The sequence below is a fragment of the Loxodonta africana genome, chromosome 3, assembly GCF_030014295.1.
Source record: "Loxodonta africana isolate mLoxAfr1 chromosome 3, mLoxAfr1.hap2, whole genome shotgun sequence".
Classification (NCBI taxonomy): domain Eukaryota; kingdom Metazoa; phylum Chordata; class Mammalia; order Proboscidea; family Elephantidae; genus Loxodonta; species Loxodonta africana.
Window position 1 is genome coordinate 41236630 of NC_087344.1, and position 20939 is coordinate 41257568.

A 20939-nucleotide genomic window follows, 5' to 3' on the forward strand; every position below is an offset into this window, starting at 1 on the left:
TATATCAATATGTACTTAGACATGTTAATCTGAATTAGAGAGCTGATTGTACATAATGACTCCCCTGGGATGCTATGTTAGAAAAAAACAAAAACTTAAAGTAGTTTGCTGAATATGCATAGTAAATAAAAAATTCTTCTAAAATTAACGTTAATTGAATCTGAACCTTGATCATCTTTAAACCTTTAATTTTTAATATGAGCCTTTAAAAAAGTTTGTGGCTCTTAAAGATACAGCCTACAACCCAATAAAAGTTAGACTGTCACCGTTGGAAAAAGTCCAGCTGTAAAAGATCCAGTGTCAAGTCATCTTAGGGAAGTAAGTCAGCTGTGTGTGGGTATATTATATATGCATAGAGTGCATGTGTGTGTGGGTGCTTACATACATGTACATACACAGACTTTATATGTCTTTGATATATTTTAGTTTGCCTTTATTCATATGTCTCCTTCTCTCTCTGCCTCTGGAAATGGGGCAGATTTTCTTCAGTTAAAAACAGAAATAGAAGCGACGGTCTTGACCCATTTTACACTTATTTATTTCAGGCTCTCACCACACACTTGTTCATGGGCGCGGCAAGAAGAGGGATCCACAGAGCTGGAGTCGTGAGGGCTGACACATTGGAATGAAAGCTGACAGAATTCATAGGGAAATCTTTACCATCTTGCCAACCCCATGTCTGGCTTCAAGACAATTCTATTAGTGAATTAATTGTACTCAAAACCCCAAGCTAATTTGAACCAAATGCTGTGGAAAATGGAATAGATTACAGTGACCCACTCTTGCTTCATCCAGAGTTCTCCTGAAGGAGGTCTGCAGTCTGACCGAGCTCTGGGAAAGCGGGCCTCTATCCAGTTGCACCTGGCCACAGGGGCCTCATGACCACCCTCATGCCCAGACACCTCTCTGTCCCTTAGCAAGCTGGTCTTTTCTCCCTAGCACCTACCCCCTGAGCTACTCTACCCTTAAATGCTCGGTACCGTCTGTCCCCTACAAGAATGGAAGCTCCTCGAGAGCAGGGCCTCTGTGTGGTTCACCTTTGTATCTCCTCCAGTGCGTAGGCCAGTGCGTGGCCAGTGCAGATTCTAAATAAAGCTATGGAATGAACGGGTCGCTAGCATTGCATCCTTTCTGAATGGTCCCCTTTTAACTTGCCTTTTGTATGTGACTTTTTAAAGTGATAAAGCAGTGAAAGTTTGAGTGATAAAGTAGTGAAAGTTTGGGAGCAAATACAGAAAGTTTGTTGTGAGTGAAATGAGTAGCAGCTTAGTTCAGGATTAGAATGCAGCAGGGGTATGAGATGAGTGTATCAGGACTTGGGAATTACGAATTCTAAACTTCCCGTGTGTTAACATATCTCTGCTTCTTGAGGAAGTGAGAAAAATGGAGAAAGGAGTCATATCTCTGGAAGAGAGTCTAGCAGAAACACTGAGAAATAAAAATAGGAAGGTAGAAAATAGGTAAATATTTTAAAATTTCTGTAATATTTAACAATTTAAAATAATTTTAGCAAGTAAGATAAATCAAAATATTTCCTAGATCAAGTGGGCGTTAACAAAGATATAGAGGGAACTTGGAGGCAACAGAAGCAGTTTTGTTCCTATTACCTTTATAGATAACATAGTTACTCCACCTTTATTCTTTGTGTATTGGCCTTGGCTGGAATACCAATATTGTTCTTGCAAAGCTTTGAGTTATTTATTTATTTATTTTAAACAAAGAGCAAAAACAAAACCAAGGAGACGGTATCCTGTGATGCAGGCTGTTATCTCAAGGTGAGTTTATTTGTAGCACTAAATTGTGACGAATTGTTTGAAGGACTGAAACTTCTTTTCAGGTGTAACATATTTTACTTGTCAAGTTTTGTTCATTTCATTGTAAACTTAAGTTGTTTGTCACACACTGAAAAAATCAGCTAAAACCGGGAAGTACAAAGGCCTGACTGAACTTGAATTTTCTTTCACACAGAGAAGTAACGAGCATTTCTGGTCAAATCAGTGAATATGTCTCAGTTTCTTTTTTAAAATAAAATGTGAAAAGCAAAGGCCAGATTTTTATGTACAAAGCAAAACAAAAACAAAAAGCCTTTCAGAGCATAATGCATTTTTCATTAAATTTGTTGTTGAAACTATTCCGATTATATAATCTCATCCTCCCATGACAGCATAAGAAGTGTGGATTCTGGGGCGAAAAAGTAATTGCAGAAGGTGCTTAATGAGGCAGAACTCACAAATCTGCATTTATAGTTTTGTGGACAAATAAATCATCAGTGGAGGAAACAAATGTAAAGAAAAATTCAAGAAATACAAGGTTGGACTTTTTACTAAAATAGAGTTTTAAGACCCCTCAGAGGGATGTTGTGAGTATAAATAAGTGTAATGTGCTTAGAATTGCAACCTAGGGCGTAGTGAGCACTCTGTAAATGTTTGCTGTTTATTAATACAGGAATTTTAGTAGGAAAGATTAAATCATATTTTAGTCTTGCATAATAAGCTGCACTGTAATTTTATTATGGTGAATGTCCACTTCTAATGCATTGAAGAGTGGCTTTTTAAAGCAAAGAAGAAATGGAAATGCTTTTCTCGGTGCTCTTACGTGTGTGTGGTGTACATGTAAGAGATTCAGGGACAGCTTATCCAAATGACAGCACGAGTGACCAGAGGTGCAGGAGCAAATGTGTAACTCTTAGCTCGATTTTGAAATATGTTCTTTTCATAAGTCTAGAGAGTTGATTAATTTGTCTGTACTATACCCTTTCGCTACATGTATGCACTTTTAAGTCTTATGGAATGAAATAGAAACTTATGACCAACACATAGTTAAAGTTATTGTCAAAATTACATATTCAGAATTCATTGATGGGAAAGCTAGTTTTCATTCAACGTTCCTGCAGTTTAAATGTGTGACATACGAGTTTAAAGAGTGAGTCTATGAGTTAGTGCCCTCTGGTGGCACATGGAGGACAGCAGGCCGAGAGGGACCCAGCCCATGAGCTTGCCATCTTTCTTCTGAAGAGTTGCCACTTCATAATGGTTCTGACAGCTTTTCTTTTGGGTAGGTTTCAAGAAGGTCCATGGTGTGGGTTTATGTTTTTGTGTGCTTGGTGCTTGTCGCTTTTCTAATCCATGACACCCTGGCCTGGAATTCACCCAGAACGGCCTCCCTATGGGTCTTCTCTAGCAGCTTAGGTTGTGGGTAAAATTCTGGGTGAGAGGGTTTTTAGTCAATTGTTGTAAGAAGGTCTACCAACGTTAAGATTTTCAACAAGGAACCAAGACATCTATTTTTAGATGCATCTTTTAACTAGCCTTTTCAAGGAGGAACCCTGTCACTTCCTTGGTTAAGGACTGATGCCTCCCTGATGGCCTTTGGGTGACTCAGTGGCACAACTGGAGGCAAACCCTATAGTTTGGGGTCAAACAGACCTGGAGCTGAATCCTACTTCACCTCTTAAAAGCTGTGGGACCCTGGAAAAGTTGCTCCGTCTTTTATGAGTTTCTTTAGCTGTGGAATATGGATGCTGATGAGGATCCTAACCGGTGTCCAAAGGGTGAAATGAGATGATATGTGGAAAAGCCCTGACACTTTGATGAACACAGGTTGCTACCAAATATATGCTGGTTTCCTTCTCTTCCTTAAAGGCAAGCCCTCCCCTCCTTTAATTTAAGAGTCATCTTTTTTTAATATACATTTTAATTTTTGCATAGTATTAGACTTACAGCTTAGTTATAAAGATAGTACAGAGTTCCCATATACCCCTCATCTAGTTTCTTTTACAAGCCCTACTTCTATGATGATGTGTTTTCCTGATCACTTTTCATATATAATCCCTATGAATTTTGATCAGATTTGGTTTAAAGTGCCTGTTTAACACTTTGCTGAGGCTGAAACTTTTCACCTTGAATACCTGAATTCTGTTGCAGATGGGGCATTTGCTTCCAAGTCATCCTTCTGTTTTTACATTTATGTCTGTGACCGTTTGACATTAGAACAGCCTTCTGTCATTTCCCAGGTCTTAACAATAAATAGTTGCCCTCATGCGATTAATGAGCTGGGGAACCTAAGGAAAGAGGTTAGTCAGAGCCCAAGGCCTTTAGATCCATCCTACGAATGTGCCCAGAACACTTCGATGGCCAGGAACCTGGCCCAGCCAGTGTCTCCCCACAGCACTGTACACTAACGTTGCTTTGAAAATGCCTTTTTTTTTTTTTAATTGGCTAAACTCTACCTTAATGGTCTTATTTATGCTATTAATATGCATATATATATAATATGCAAAACAACTCTTTTGTATCTAGTAGACTATTTCATTTCAGTTCAGATCCTTACTGATATTATGAAGCCAGTGTTATTAAGCCCAAATGAATAGAATCTCCTCATACTGTACCTTCAGAGGGTGTTGTGGGCTGGGGAGACTGTTGGTTCCTCAGATGTTTCTGCTCTTACACCGACACTGTCAGTGTCATCAGCAAGCTCTGAGGTAACTGTAGCCTCTTGTGTGAGGCTTCAACTTGGCTTGTGATCTGGGAGTTTACGTATCTGTATTAGAGATAAACCTTGACCGTAAGAGATGGATGACCTATTTTTTACAAGAGCTGCTGAGATATATGGATGAGAACATGTTCATGTAGTTTGAAAAAGTGATAAAATGGGCCAGGTTCTTGAAAGGCTAGCAGAAATCTTATGTAAACATTTAGGTCTGGTCAAGAAAACAGAAAATCAGTCTCAAATGAATTTTTTTTTTGCAAATGTGGTCGGGGTCGATACTTTTATGTAAATTCTAATACCTGTTTCTGTGGTGTTAGAAACTTAATTTTTGTTTTGTCATGTGACGGCTTGCTTTGTTGTTGTTTATTTTTTTGTTTGTTTTTGTATTTTGGCCAGGCCTTCATTTCTAACAGTATCACATTTAATCTTTCTGAAAACATGAGTTTAGAGGAACCCATATGCTGGCAGCTGTGTTATTGTTAGGTGCCGTTGAGTTAATTCCAACTCATAGCGACCCCGTGTGACAGAACAGAACTGCCCCATATGGTTTTCTAAGCTGTAATCCTTATGACAGCAGATCGCCAGGTCTTCCTCTCAAACTGCTGGATGGGTTCATACTTTCAGCCTTTCAGTTAGCAGCCGGTCGCAACTAATTCCCAGACTGTTACATCTCATTGACCACGTTCGTGATTTGATGTTTTTTCTTTTTAATCGGTAATGTAGAGGTGAATCTGAGAGGCCAAAATGTATGAATTAAAGTATGTTTTAATTTTTTTGAAGTTCTAATAGTCGTAATAAAGAATAAAAAAAAATTTTTTTTTTTTTTTTTTTTTAAAGACTGAGAGAAGTTTCAGGTTTCTGCCTGTTGAAATGTTACACCCCTGTAATAAGAAGACACACCTCTCCAGCCTGGTATCTAAGAGTTCTGGAGGAGCATCCAGAGTCGATCCTTGCTGGTTTCCTAATGGTCTCTGCAGTATGGGCAGGCGTGCGACTCCCTTAGAGCAGTTTCAAATGTCACATAGCTGGATAAAAGACCCTACCTCTGAAAGGATACTCTGCATAAAATCTTTGTTGTTTGAAAAGTGGTTCTGGTTGCCCTATTCAAGTTTAATGCCTTTTAGGAAGTTATAAAACAAATGGAACAAAGCATTTCCTTCTGTTCTTCATAGGTTGCTATGAGTCGGAACCGACTTGAGGGCGCCTAACAACATGGCAACATAAAACAAACGAGACTGGCTAGATGGAACAAGAGGATGGATAACCATTAATCTAAGATGGCCCCTGTTGAGATGTTTCCAGAATCCAACATGAGGATTTTAGCCTTACGTGCACATGGAGGAGTTGTGTATCATAGTAGGGTTATATTCAATTGGGGGGGGAAAGGACACCTACATAACTGATCCCAGACAGAGTAGGTGCGATTCTTGGTTCCCGTTGGATAGTGAACTTTGCTATGGATACTTGAGAGATGGTATTAATGCTTCTCTTTTAGCTTTGGAATCCTGTAATACATTTTGCCAGTCTGAGAAAGAAGCATTTTGTGTTCATTAGGAGCCTACTGACACTCACTGGAAAAGAAATTTAAGATTTTGGTTGTATAATTTATATAATGACCTAAAGCATCAAGCCCTCTCCCCACGATGCACAGAAGGTCCAGTTGTTGTTGTTAGGTTCCGATGAGTCTATTCCAACTCATAGAGACCCTATGTACAGTTGTTATGCTTGAGCCCCTTGTTGCAGCCACTGTGTCAGTCCGTGTTGTTGAGGGTCTTCCTGTTTTTCCCTGGCTCTCTGCCGAGCCTGATGTCCTTCTCCAGGGACTGATCACTCCTGATAACATGTTCAAAGTATGTGAGATGTAGTCTTGCCATCCTTCTAAGGAGCATTCTGGTTGTACTTTTTCCAAGACAGATTTGTTTGTTCTTTTGGCAGTCCATAGCACATTCAGTATTCTTCACCAACACAATTCAAAGGCGTCAGTTCTTCCGATCTTCCTTATTCATCGTTCAGCTTTCGCATGCATATGAGGCAATTGAAAACAGCATGGCTTGAGTCAGGCGCACCTTAGTGTTCAAGGTGACATCTTTGCTTTTCAACACTTCAAAGAGGTCTTTTGCTGCAAACTTGCCCAATGGAATATGTCTTTTGATTTCTTGACAGCTGCTTCCATGGGTGTTGATTATGGATCCAAGTAAAATTAAATCCTTGACAATTGCAGTTTTTTCTCTGTTTATTGTGATGTTGCTTATTGGTCCAGTTGTGAGGATTTTTGTTTTCTTTATGTTGAGGTGTAATCCATACTGAAGGCTGTGGTCTTTGATCTTCATCAGTAAGTACTTCAGGTCCCCTTCACTTTCAGCAAGCAAGGTTTTGTCATCTGCGTAACGCAGGCTGTTAACGAGTCTTCCTCCCATCCTGATGCCCATTCTTCATATAGCCTGGCTTCTCGGATTATTTGCTCACCCATACAGATTGAATAAGTATGGTGAAAGGATACTACCCTGACACACACCTTTCCTGACAGTCCAATTAGCCAAATATTTATCCAGGGTACAAATTTTTTTCAGTCATGGTTAGATGCTTCATTCTGTTTTTTTCTTTTCGTTTTCTTTACATACCAGATAGATGTACATTGAAAAATAAAACAAACTCCAGTGTTTAAAGGTTGAACATTACAGTCTGTACTTAGAGTTGCCTTTTGGCAAGCGCAGTTAGTAAATGGGAACTGGGGCGATTGTTTATTGTGAATGAGCCTGTCTTTTTAATGCTTACCAGTTCACCCTGGACTGAATGAAATGGAGTAGGTTTTACATTTTAAGTTGTATTTTGAGAACCAACCATTCATGATGAAAGCAGAGTTTCTGCAAAGTTTGTTTTAAAGATAATGCTACCCATTATTTCTGTGAACCCAATAAAAATAGCATGGAATAAAATTTAATTATGCTATACTGAATATTTCATGTGGAATTAAGGGGCAAGAGTTGCCTTTAAAAGGCATTTGGCTTGGAAAGAGTAAAGGCTTTGCAGGTTCTTTGGAAGATACTATAATTAAAAGATTTGTTCAAATGTATTTTTCCCTTTTTGAAGAGTTTAAAGAAATCCATCCCCCCTTCCTAAATTGATTACCTCTCAAACCTCAGCCCTGCTTGGCAGTATATGCCTGGGAAGCTGCTACTGTGCTGATGTGGCTACTTCTTTCTGCTCAACGTAAAATAGGTGTTTAATCTTCTGATTTGGATGTTTTAATAGAAAGTAAATGTTCGACTTGCTTTGGTTTCTGCTGAACCTGTATTTAAATCCACAGAGTTTGAATAAAGTGCAAACATCACTGGACTAACCATTTTAAACATTTCAGGATGTAAGAATTCTAAATGGGGTTCCCTTTTAAAGATAGAAATGGCTGCTTGCATTTACATGATTACTGCTAACTAGCATAACATTTTAAATGGTGACAAACTCAGGGTAGAAAAAGTATCTGTTTTAAAAGGGCTGGTAAAAGGAAGCTGAAAATGCTCTGTGAGCAGCTGCGCCCATGGAGGGCCCTCTGCAAAGCCAGGAAGCCCAAGAACTTTCGGTAGGGAGGGTGGTGTCATGGGAGGAGGGGAGTAGCTCAGGAAGGATTCTCGTAGACTCCGGCAATGTGTCCCTTAGGCTGAAACTTACCACCTTTCATTTTGAAGCGTGAGTATAAGTATTGGTACTTAAATCTGCTCTGCATTTTTGGAACAGGTGCAGTGTTCTCCATCCCTGTTAAAAGGTGTCTAGTGAAGGTTGACATTCAAGGTTGATGAAAAGAATACAGGAGAATATTTGTGAAAATGAAGATGAGAGATCTTAGACAAACTCAATAGTAGTTCAAGCCAGAAGCTCAGGAGTATCCTTGATTATGCCCTTTTTTTCTATCCCAAACATCTAATCCATCTAAGTTTTTTGATTCTCCTTCTAAGACATAGATATATCCAGATTTCCACATCTCCACTGGTATCCCCTAGTCCAAGCCACCGTTGTTTTCTTTGCTTGGACATCTGTGACATTATCCTATTTAGATCTCCTGCCTCTAATCTTGCTCCCTTGCAGTATATTCTTTATACAGGAGCCAGGGCAAGCTGTTAAGAATGTAGACAGGATTGTGACACTAGCTTGCTTAAATCCTACACTGAATTTTTATCCACTTGAGAACAATTGACCTGTGGAATCCTGTCGCCAAGACATCTCTCATTTCCCACCACTTGCCCCATCCTTCAGGCACATTGGGCCTTTCCGTACCTAGAATATACCAAGCGTGATTTTTTATGCTTTAGCTGATTCCTCTGCCTGGAGTGTACTCCCTCAAACCCCCACCCCCTCCATGTTTGTATATTGGCTCCTTCATGCCTCACCTCAAATGTTGTGTCCTCAGAGAGCCCCTCCCTTCGCTACCCAAGCGGACATAATCCCCCATCACTCTTATCACATGTTAGTTTTCTTTTTTTTTTTCCATAGCATTTGTTACTGCCTTTTTAGATATTCTCTCTCCCTTTTTTTTTTTGGCCTTGTCCCCTCCTCGCTACACTAGAATGTACGCTCTTTTAGGACTGGGGCCTTATCTGTCTTGTTCTCGGCTGCGTCCCCAGCATCTAGAAGTGCCCATAAGCACACAGATACTGATTAAATGAATGCAGAACAGAACTCTGAAGATGGCTAACACCCAAGGAGGGCTCTGTGGTGGTGTGAATAACCAGGCATCCAGGAAAGGTTGTCCTGAAGTCTTTGTTAACGTCTCCGCAGGTGTTTTTTGGAATTGTTTGGGAAACACTGGTCTAGACCTTGCCTTTTTGGATGGAAAGCTGAAATCTAAGGATTCTTAGGATGGCTGTACTTCAACAGAATCAGCTTCTGTCCCAAGAAGGACATGGGAAGTGGTTCTCAGGGCCCCCTGAATGATCTGAGATGAAATAGCAAGTATTCACAGTGTTCTTGGTCATAGAAGTAAGATTAGCTAGTGGTAGTTTGCTTCCTGGCTGGTGGTAGTGGCACAGCACTGCCTCCCTTTGCTAAAAACTGGATTTGAACTCCCTTGCATCCAGCTTGATAGCCAGGCCTCATTTTCTGTGACTTGTCTTGTGGCATCTTTCTTATGAGCATGGGTGGGGACAATTGCTATGTTCAATATTCATTCCGGGGTTGGGGAGGTATATCTGCTGAGATATTTGCAGATAACTTTGGTGAGCAGTGTTCCGCTTCCCTGATTTTCCTTCTGATAACATTTCAGTTTTCTTAAGAGGAAGCTGTGGTAAGGCTACTGATACCTAGGAAGTTGTTGAGGGTGCTAGGAGGTAGTTAATTAAACCGTTTTCATTCAACTTCCTTAGGGAAGAAAAGAATCACATTTCCAACTCACTGGGTCTCAGATATATTATGCTATTTGAAGCATTTACTTCAGTCTCAAATATGCTAGTTGGGGACTGGGCTGTAGAACTCAGGAGACCTGTCTGTTAAGCAAAAACTCCCCATTCAACTTTACATTCTTGTTGCTGTCTTTATCAAGGCATTATTAGAGTGGTTGGCTTGTACAAATAAAAGCAGTAAATTCTCAGTTAATTTATAGTGAAATAGACCTTCGTAGAGTGGATACCTAGGAATAAAGCCCTTGAACTGGAATATTTGAGTTCATTTGACTAAACATCAACTCATTAGATTTAAGAAATTCCCTCCCTTCTCATGTTTGGATCCTAATGTCACCCAAGGTAAGGTGCCTTGATTTTACTTGGTTCCCACTTGCCCAACTAGAGAACAAGTTCAAGTTGGAGGAGGCAGACATCCTGCATCTTGACAGTCACAAAAGGGTCTGGCCTTTCAGGGACCAGATGTGTGAAATACAGCTGGGTGGATGTGGCTGGAAAATAGGTTTCGACCAGCCTGTGAAGAGCCTCATGTGCAAGAAGTAGGCAACCACACAGATTGTTTTCTCCCTGGCAATGAGATGGTGGCTGGTTGTGTGTTTAGGGTCAGCTGGCATCAGGGAGAAGAATTGGGAGTACCTGTCAGTCGCTGGTTTCCTAGTTGTTGGAAACTCCATAAGCCTGTCTTTCTTGGAAGCCATTTTTCTTTTATGACAAACATTATGAGATACCCCCCCAAATTGTGTTATTTCTGATTTAGCTCTTTGTTTGATTGCTTTTGAAGTTAACGAGGTTTAAACCACTGAATGTTCTGAATATTCTCATACACACCTGGGTACTAACCAAAAAAAAACAAAGCCAAATTTGTTACTGTCCAGTTGATTCTGGCTCATAGTGACCCTATAGGACAGAGGAGAACTGCCCCACAGGGGCTGGTGGATTAGAACTGCCAACCTTTTGATTAGAAGCCAAGCTCCTAACCACTGTGCCACCAGAGCTGCACCTGGGTACTATTCTGGTAAGCATTTGAACAGCATTGACTTGGCCACATGGATTATTGGAAATTGGCATGTGCAGTGCACTTGACATTGTATTTGACACGCTTTCAGTATATGGTTGTTGCTAGTTGCTGTTGAGTTGACTCTGACTCATGATGACCTCATGTGTACAGAGTAGAACCGCTCCACAGGGTTTTCAGGGCTGTGACCTTTTGGAAGCAGATTGTCAGGCTTGTCGTCTGAGGCGCGTCAGGGAGAGTTTGAACCATGGACCCTTCAGCTAGTGGTTGAGTGCTTAACCGTTTGTGCCACTGAGGGACTCTTCAATATATGGTACTTATTATTTAATTATTGGAAAGATGGCTTTTCATATGGGGTTCTTGATCTAACTTGAAGAAAGTGAGGTTGCCCCTCATGGATAGCCAGCTGGGTTGTGTTTAACCAGCCTTGAATGTGAGCAAAGGAAAAGCACACGTTGCCTGTTAATTTCTCTTTTCCAGCCTTTAAAGAACCAATGTGATTTCCTGCCCACAGACAGCTTGGTTTTCTTTTTCTAGTCCTTTCATGACTGAAATATTTGCAGAAATTTCTGGCTAGCCACCAGTCCAGAGCTTTCCGTCTTTGCAGATGTTGTGCCTAATAGTATCTGAAAATCCCATGAGTTGAAAGTTTTTTCTTTTGGAAAGTTGGACTTCTGATGGTTCAGTTACTATAGTTTTATATTCCTTGTCTTTGGCACTGTGGTTGGCTTGTAAATCTATCTTATAGTTGGTTTAGAAACTTAAATGTAAGTTAAATTTCAGTGTCCTTGATTGAAAGAAAACTAAAAATTATGTATACTTTACAAGATTGCCCATCTATTACCCATTCCTCAGGTTGTAGTGTTGGAAGGAGATTATTCAGACTGTTTTCCAGGCAGATAAGCTGAAGCTCACAGAGGATAAGAGAATGGGCTCATAGTAACTGGGAACAGTGTTCAGGTGGCATTGACTTTGAGTGGCCCCTCAAGGTAGTACAAATGGTTTCCAGGAAGAGTTCCGGAAATACACCAGAAAAGGATGTTCATGAGTCTCATCTCAAATGGAATTTCCTTTGCTCCAGCTGGCCAAGCTAGACTGATTCCTAGAAGGGCCTCTGGCCTCTCATCATGTACCAGGCCTCCAAACAGGTATTCAGTTGACACAGAGCCCCAGGTTTGTTTTATTTTTTAAATGGAGAAATGGATGATCTAGACCCAGCTCCAAGGTGCTACTGTCTTGCATTACCTTCAGGTGCCTGAGCCCTTACAATCTGCTCTCATGTGGATCTGTAGGGAAAAGGCGGGCAGTTCTGCAGAGTCTGTGAAGTCATCTGTACCTTGGCTGCTTCTTCAGGGTGGGAGGGTTTGCTGCCCTTGACAACTCTGCTCGCCAGCCTGGAAGTGTGCCCAGCCTGCTTCTACGTGTTTGACGCACTATCGACAATAAATAATCATCGTTGCAGTGTGATGGCTGAGAGGCAGACTCCAGCCAGTGTGTGCTGGGTTGTAGTGTTTTCCTGATGGATGGCCCCTATTCTGGGAAGCAGCTTATTGTCTCACGTGAACAGGCTTTCTAAAATAAATGACTGCTTTCTTAATATTTTGAATCATTTTCTTCAGCACATGTTTTGTTGCTGTGGTTTGAAAGCTTGCCAAATATATGCCTTTGCACAACTCCCTGTAGGGCTGGATATAAAATCAGACCAAACAATGTGATTTAAGGTTGAACATAATCACTTGCCTTGCATTTGATAGAATAGCAGTGGAGTGCTTGAGAGTCATTTCTCTTTTAAAAAATTATGTATATAATATGCACACACAAACATACACGCATATATAGCTTCACTGCCTCATAATAAAAAAGTCATGTCTGAAACCACTGGGCAAAAACACTAGCATGATAAAGAATTACTTGTGTGGCAGAGGCAATAATTAACTTAAAAAAATCATAGCAGTTGATACTATAAATGTAACTGAGGACCTTAGTCGAATTATATAAGGTTGCAGGATGGGAAAAAAAATCAAATGGTACAGAAATACATTTTAAACCGAAGCCCTTGTGAATACTTTCATTAGTTCACCTGTTTCTTTGTTCTGTGTACTTGAATAATTGAGCCATAAACTTGGTGAACTTGGTGTTGCCTACCAGTTAAACAAGGGTCTTTGGTGTTTATATTTCAAACATTGTTGTATGTTTGTTGTTCCTGGATTGTCAGCTACCTGTAATTGAGACCTTTTCATGTGCCTGTTGTATTGGTGGAAAAAGTGTAGTTAACAGCCCCACTCCCTGGAGCTCTTTAAAAGATGAAATTGAGAGCTCTTTGAGAAGTCACATGTGAAATGCAAAGTTTGTTTACCAGGCCAAGAGAGAGATCATGTTGCAGAAGCTTATGGTAAATATTCGGATAATAGAGGGTAGAGGTGCGCTAAGACATCAGCTTCTTCATTCGCTGGTATGTTGGAGTTCTTCAGGCTTGCTGCCAGCATTACATCCTGCACAGGAGAAAGAGGTGCTGTGTAGAAGGAATAACTTTGAAACTGTGAACCGTGTCTAAGTTGTCACAGGAACCAGAGTTCTTCGATGATGGCATCCCATTGCAGTGCACATAGCCTCCCGATGTCCCTTGTTAGAGGGTGTATTCTAACAAGGAAAGAAAACTCTCTGAGGTCAAAATTTTACAGTTTCATTTGTGCATTTAAAATGGATTTTCTCCAAGTTTTTTTTTTTTTTGAGTTTCAGACAGAATAATCTCATTCCAGAATTTAACTTTTATTTGCAAATAACATGATTATAAAAAACACCTACAAGAATAAGTGAATTTAACAAGGCTGCAGCATACAAGGCCAATTGCATTTCTGTTAGCAACAATTGGAAAATGAAATTTAAAAATTAATATTGTTTACAATAGCTTCAAAAACATCAAATATGTTGGAATAAGATTAAGGAAAATAAAGTGTAAGACCTCTTCACTGAGGGCTACAGAACATTGTTGAGAGAAATTAGAGATCTGTATAAACGGAGGGCTCTGCTAGGGTTTGAAAGATGGTGTTGTTAAGATGTCTGTTTTCCCTAAATTGATTTATGAATTCAGTGCCATCCTAGCCAGAATTTCAGCAGGTTTTTTTTTTTTTAAAGAAATAGACAAGTTGATTGTAAAAATGTATGGGGACGTGGAAAGGACCTAGAAAAACCAAATCGATTTTGAAAAAGAACAAAGCTGAAGATTGTACTGCCTGATTTCAAGACTTCCTATAAAGCTACAGTAATCAAGACAGTATGGTATTGCTAAAGGATAGACACATAGATTAATGGGACCGAATAGACAGTCCCAAAATAGACTCACACATATATGGCCAATTGATTTTTGACGAAGGTGCAAGGCAATTTAATGGAGAAAGAGTAGTCTTTTCAACAAATCATACTGGAACAATTGGACATCCGTATGCAAAAAAATGAACCTCAACCCATACCTTGTGCCGTATACAAGAATTAACTCAAAATGGATCATAGACCTAAGTTTAAATTCTAAAACTTTTAGAAGAAAACAGGGGTGAAAGTTTTTGTAACCTTGGATTAGGCAAAGATTTCTTAGAAACAACCCCAAAAGCACAATTCATGAAAGAAAAAATGGGTGTCATACTTCTTCAAAATTAAAAACTTCCGTTCTTCAGAAGAGACCATTAGGACAATGAAAAAGCAAGTCACGCATTGGGAGAAGACCTTTGCAAAATATACATCTAATAAAGGATTTGTGTCCAGAATATATACAGACCACTTAAAACTCAATAATAAGAAAATAATCCAATTTAAAAATGGGTAAAAGATTTGAATAGATAATTTAAGATATGCACATGCAACTGAGCACATGAAGAGGTGTTTAACATCGTTAGTCATGAGGGAAAATGAAAATCACCACAATGATATAGTACTACATACCTATTACCAAAAAATCAAACCAGACCAAACCATTGAGTCAATTTTGACTCATAGCAACCCTGTAGGACAGAGTAGAACTGCCCCATAGGGTTTCCAAGGAGTGGCTGGTGGATTTGAACTGCCAGCCTTTTGGTTAGTAGCCAAGCTCTTCACTACTACGCCACCAGGGCTTCATACACACTACCAGAATGCTTAAAAACCTGATAATACCAATGCTGGTGAAGATGCAGAACAACTGGAATTCTCATAACTTGTACAGCCACTTTTTTTTTTGGAAACCCAAAAAGGTGTTTATCTATTATTTTCATTTTATTGTGCTTTAGATAAAGGTTTACAGCTCAAGCTAGTTTCTTATTTGAAAATTTATACACATTTTGTGACATTGGCTGCAATCCCCACAATGTGACAGCACTCTCCCCCTTGCCACCCTGGGTTCCCTGTGTCCGTTCGTCGAATTCCTGATCCTTCCTGCCTTCTCATCTTGCTTTTGGGCAAGACTTATCCATTTGGTTTTGTATATTTGATTGAACTAAGAAGCACGTTCCTCAGTTGTGTTATTGTTTGTTTTAGACGCCTATCTAATCTTTGTCTGAAAAGTGGGCTTCGGGAGTGGTTTCAGTTCTGAGTTAGCAGAGTGTCCGGGGGCAGTAGTCTCAGGGTTCCTACAGTTTCTGTCAGCCCGGTAAGTCTGGCCTTTTTTTGTGAATTTGAATTTTGTTCTACATTTTTCTCCTGCTCTGCTGGGACTTTGTTGTGATCCCTGTCAGAGCGGTCAGTGTTGGTAGCTGGGCTGGTCTGAGGCTGGTGGAGGCTTTGGTTCGTGTCCATTAGGCTTTTGGGCTAATATTTTCCTTGTGTCTTTGGTTTTCTTCATTTTCGTTTGCTCTGAATGGGATGGGACCAATAGATGTGTCTTAGATGGCCACTCACAAGCTTTTAAGACCCCAGATGCTACTCGCTAAAGTAGGATGTAAAACATTTTCTTTATGAACTATGTTATGCCAGTTGATCTAGATGTCCCCTGAGATGTACAGCCACTTTTGAGAACAGTTTGACAGTTTCTTATGACACAGCAGTCCCACCTCTACATATTTACCTAAGTTATGTTCACATAAGAACTTATATGTGAATGTTTATGGTGGCTTTCTTCATGATCTTCAAAAACTGAAAACAACCCAAATACCTTCAACTGGTGAATAATTAAACAACTTCATTGGAAGACTACTCAGCAATAAAAAGGCATAAACTGACATAATGTGGATGAATCTTAATAGTATTATGCTAGTAAAAAGAAACCAGATCTAAAAAGCTACATACTGTCTGATTCCATTTATATGACATTCTGGGAAAGGCAAAATCTGTATGGAAAGCAGAACCATCGTTGCTGGGGGCTGGGGATGGGATTGACTACAAAAGGGCACAAAGAAACTTTGGGGTGATGGAAATTTCTTGTATCTTGTTTACATAAGTATATACATTTGTAAAAATGCATAGACCTATACACTAAAAGGGTGAATTTTAATGTATGCAAATTATACCTAAAAAGCCTGACTGAAAAAAGAGACACCATTAAGAAAATGAAAAGACAAGCCATGGGCTGGGAAAAATATCTGCAACACATTTATCTGACAACTTACCCAACATATATAAAAAAATGCATGCAAATCAACAATAAAAAGATGAACAACACAATGAAAACTTGGTTAAAGACTTTGAACAAGTTATTTCACAAAAGAAGATTTACAAATGGTCAATAAACATGAAGAGGTGCTCAACATCTTTAGTCATCAGGGAAATACAAATTAACATCGCAATGAGATGCCATTTCACATCTAGTAAAATGGCTAAAATAAAAAGGACTACCAACATCAAATGTTGATGAGATTGTGGAGCAACTAGAACTCCTGTATATTGCTGATGAGTGTGTTAAGTGGTATGGCCTATTTGAAGACCTGTTTGGCGATTTTAATGAAACGTACTGTATGATCCAGTAGTTCTACTCGTCGGTATTTACCTTTGTTTTTAGGTGTTGTTGAGTTGGTTCCAACTCATGTTGACCCTGTGTACAACAGAAATAAACACTGCCCGGTCCTGCACCATTCTCACAATCATTGTTATGTTTGAACCCATTGTTGCAGCCTACTGTGTCAGTCCATCTCGTTGAGGGTCTTGCTGTTTTTCACTGACCCTTTTCTTTACCAAGCATGTTGTCCTTCTCCAGGGACTGGTCCCTCCTTCTTGTTGTTGTTGTTAGGTGCCATTGAACTGGTTCCAACCCATAGTGGCCCTTTAGAACAGAGTAGAACTGCCCCGTAGGGTTTCCAAGGAGTGACTGGTGGGTTTGAACTGCTGACTTTTTGGTTAGCAGCCATGTACTTAACCACTGTGCCACCATGGGGAGATGAAAATAAATGTTCACAAGAAGTACAAGAATATTTGTAGCCCAAAACTGGAAACAGCCCAAATATTCATCAACTGAAAATTGAATAGACAAATTGTTTATACAATGGAGCAATGAACAATGAACTATTGATACAATATGGATGGATCTCAAAAACAAAAGATGAGCCCTTCCATGTTGGGTTTCCTCACTGTAAAATGAGGATAATAATACTGACTATTGTTGTGGGGACTAAATGATTAAAACATGTCCAGTGCTGGAAAAGTGCCTGGCATAGTCACTGCCATCGAGTTGATTCTGACTTATAGCAGCCCTATGGGACAGAGTGGAGCTGCCTTGTAGGGTTTCCAAGACTAAATCTTTACAGAAGTAGACTACCACATCTTTCTCCCACAGAGCAGCTGGTGGGTTTGAACTGCTGACCTTTTGGTTTGCAGCAGAGCGCTTGACCACTGCGCCACCAGGGGTTCTTGAGTAAATGTTATATGTGCTTATTTAATATATAAGTAAAACTAAACATGAAGGTTAACCTCAAATAGTCTGGGGGGTGGGGGGGAAACATGCATTGCCTTAGTCATCTAGTGCTGCCGTAACAGAAATAACCACAAGTGGATGGCTTTAACAAAGAGGAATTTATTTTCTCACAGTCTAGTTGGTTAGGGGAAGGCTTTCTTTCTCTGTCAACTTTGGAGGAAGGTTCTTGTCCTCAATCTTCCTTTGGTTGAAGAGCTTCCAGGTGCAGGGACCCCGTGTCCAGAGGACACGCTCTGCTCCTGGCGCTGCTTTTTTAGTGGTATGAGGTCCCCAACTCTCTGCTTGCTTCCCCTTCCTTTTTATCTCTTGAGAGAAAAAGGTGGTATAGGCCACACCCCAGGGAAACTCCCTTTACACTGGATCAGGGAGGTGACCTGAGTAAGGGTGGTGTTACAATCCCACCCTAATCCTCTTAACTTAAAATTACAATCACAAAATGGAGGACAACCACATAATACTGGGAATCATGGCCTAACCAAGATGACACATATTTTTGGGGGGACACAATTCAATCCGTGACATACGTACTGTGTGATTGCATTTAGATAAAATCCAAGGACAGACAAAACCAATCTATGGTGATAGTGATTCTTGAGGGTGGAAGGGGAATTGAAAGAGGCACAAACTTTTTGGGGTGATGAAAATGTGTGAAACCCTGTTTTGGGTGGTGATTATGTGGGTGTATACAATTGTTAAAACTTATTGAACAGATCAAGATCTGTATATATTATTGTGTGCTAATTATACCTTAATAAAAATATCTTAAATACTTCTATAGACATTTTATTAAATCTGAAATTAAAAAAATCTTTTATTCTGTTTGGTCATCACTACATGAATTTTGACATAACCTAGATTTCTGTGTGATACATCTTGTTGGCATTATCCGGAATTCTTCTGAGACAAGAGGCTTCTAATTGAGCTATTTGACATGGCTCAAAGTTTCAGAATATCAAAAGGACAGGTAAGTAACCTGTGCTTTTTTCTGACTCTGGTTCCTGCAGGACCTGCCTTTACTTACCAGTTAACCATTTGTAGAATCTCACGGTTGGAAAGATCTTGGAGACTTTCCATGTGCCCTAACTATAAGGGACAACTTCTTCTAGAAGCTAATGTGGCTGGAATTCCAGCCTTATGGGTTGAGCTGGATAAGTGGGAAAGAAGGAGCAACCATGTGGCCACAGGATTGCAAAGAAGCTCTTCTTCCGGCTCCCTTTGAATGTCAAGGTTCTTGCTGTGGTCCTTCTCTTCTCTCTACACTCTCTGTAGGAGCGTTGTCCGTGGGCACGGCTTCCACCATCGCCTGTCTGCTGATGACCCCCAAATTATCTGCAAATTCATCTTTCTCTTCTGAGTTCAAACTTTATTGCTCTCTCTCCTCCACTCACAAATGTGCTATCATTCTCATCTTATGTAAAGTTTCTTTCAACCCTTTCCTGCTACTATTTTATCTTTCCATTTCCTCAAATTCTGTTCTTAACCATCGAAGTCTGGCATCTGCTTCCCACCCCATTCTAGAGAAACTTCTCACTTTAGGATTCACTGAGAACTCAGAATTACTAAACCCCTGTAGCCTGTTTTCAGCCCCTCACCCTTCCTGGCTTCTCTGTAGCATTTGTTACTGTCGACTGCCTACTTCCTGAAATCTTTCTCTTTCCTTGGCTCTGGGACGCCATTCTCTCTCCGGCCTCAATACTCAATCCCTGCCTTTTTTCCCGGCTGCCCTTTGAGATTGCCGCTGTCCAGTTTGATATCCTTGGTCCTTTTTTCTCTCACTAAAAGATCCCTGGGCTCTCATCCTTTCTGATGGTTTAGATTTACATTCATAGACTGAAGACACCCCCTTCTCTATCTTTAGACCCTACTTCTCCCTCAGGTTTCAAGTCCTTATTTCATATTGCATACTGAACACTTCAAACTCAGGGTGTCCAAAACCAAACTCATCATTTTCCCCCCAACTTGCTCTTTCTCTGGTTCAGGGTGTCCCTGGAGACCAGTGTCCCAGGCTAATAAACTGGAGCCTCCTTGATGCATTTGGGCACTCCGTGGCATCAGTGGATGATGAAGATCCACAGGTTCTGCGTGTGAAACTTCTTTGTGATCTGTCTTCTCCATCTCCTGCTATTGCCCTAGCTTGGGCCCTGTGACCCCTCTGAACTCTTCCTGGTTCTCCCAGCCTCATTCTTCCTTTCTCCAGCCCACTTCCACCTTCAGATACCCCCCTACTCTGCAGGATAAAGCTTCACCTCCTTCGAATGACCATGAAATCCTTTGTGCTGCTTTCTCTGCGGCTGGGTCCTTCTCCTCCACCTGGGGCAAGAATGAATTCCTCCCTGCTTTGGGCTTGCAGAGTGCTTAGCATATTTCTCTCTTTCATAATAGTTTGTGAATCTGTTTCTATCAATTTGTGAATCTATTTCTCTTATAATAATTTCTGAGTGTGTCTATATTAATTGAGCTCCTGAGGACAGCACCTGGGTCTCTCACTTGAATGTTCCAGGGCCTAATAAACAAAGTGCTCAGTAAGGAGCCCTGGTGGCACAGTGGTTAAGCACTCACCTGGTAACTGAAGGGTTGGCACTTCAAACCCACCAACCACTCTGTGGGAGAAAGATGTGGCAATCTGCTTCTGTAAAGATTACAGCTTTAGAAACGCTGTGGGGCAGTTCTACTCTGTCCTATAGGGTCACTGTGAGTTGGAATTACTGCACGGTAATGGGTTTGGTTTGGTGGGAGCCTGCTGCACCCTCCCGGGAAAGGCTTCTGTTTGTCAGCCTGCACCAAGCGTCCCATGCAGTCATGCTTCTCCAGGTGCCCTGAGAGGACATGGAGTGAGCCTGTTGTTTTCCCATCTGGATGTCTAAGTTTTGGCCCCAGGATCCCGCCTCCTGATTGGCATCCTGAGTCCTCCAAGTCACCCACAGTTGCTGCTGACAAGCCAGGAAGGACCAGTGTGCAGTGCTGAGAAGAGAGATTTCCTGGCCATCTGATTCTCCCAGGTGTCTTTTTCTGGGGACGAGGGGAGAGTGTGAGGAGAAGCCTATGCCAGGGGTCTCTGCAGAGATGGGTGTGCCTGTCTCCTAGTAAAGGCTTTATGTCTTCTGTGCCAAATGCATTCAGTGTACTCATTACAGACCCTGACAATAGCACATGTTGAAAAGGCTCCTCCTTATTATCT

The 20939-nt window shown here is 40.6% G+C and overlaps 1 protein-coding gene across 2 annotated transcripts in view; it reads left to right on the forward strand.

The window, feature by feature from the left end:
- CAMTA1 (calmodulin binding transcription activator 1) overlaps window positions 1–20939 on the forward strand; it is a 1094671-nt gene that overhangs the window by 100518 nt on the left and 973214 nt on the right. Inside the window, exon 5 of one of the 2 annotated variants that reach the window (XR_010321279.1) lies at window positions 546–20034. The exons of the other annotated variant lie outside the window; for it this stretch is intronic. The gene's annotated coding sequence lies outside the window, so the exon portion shown is untranslated. Of the gene's footprint in view, window positions 1–545; window positions 20035–20939 lie in introns of those variants that run through there. 2 annotated transcript variants of the gene reach the window in all.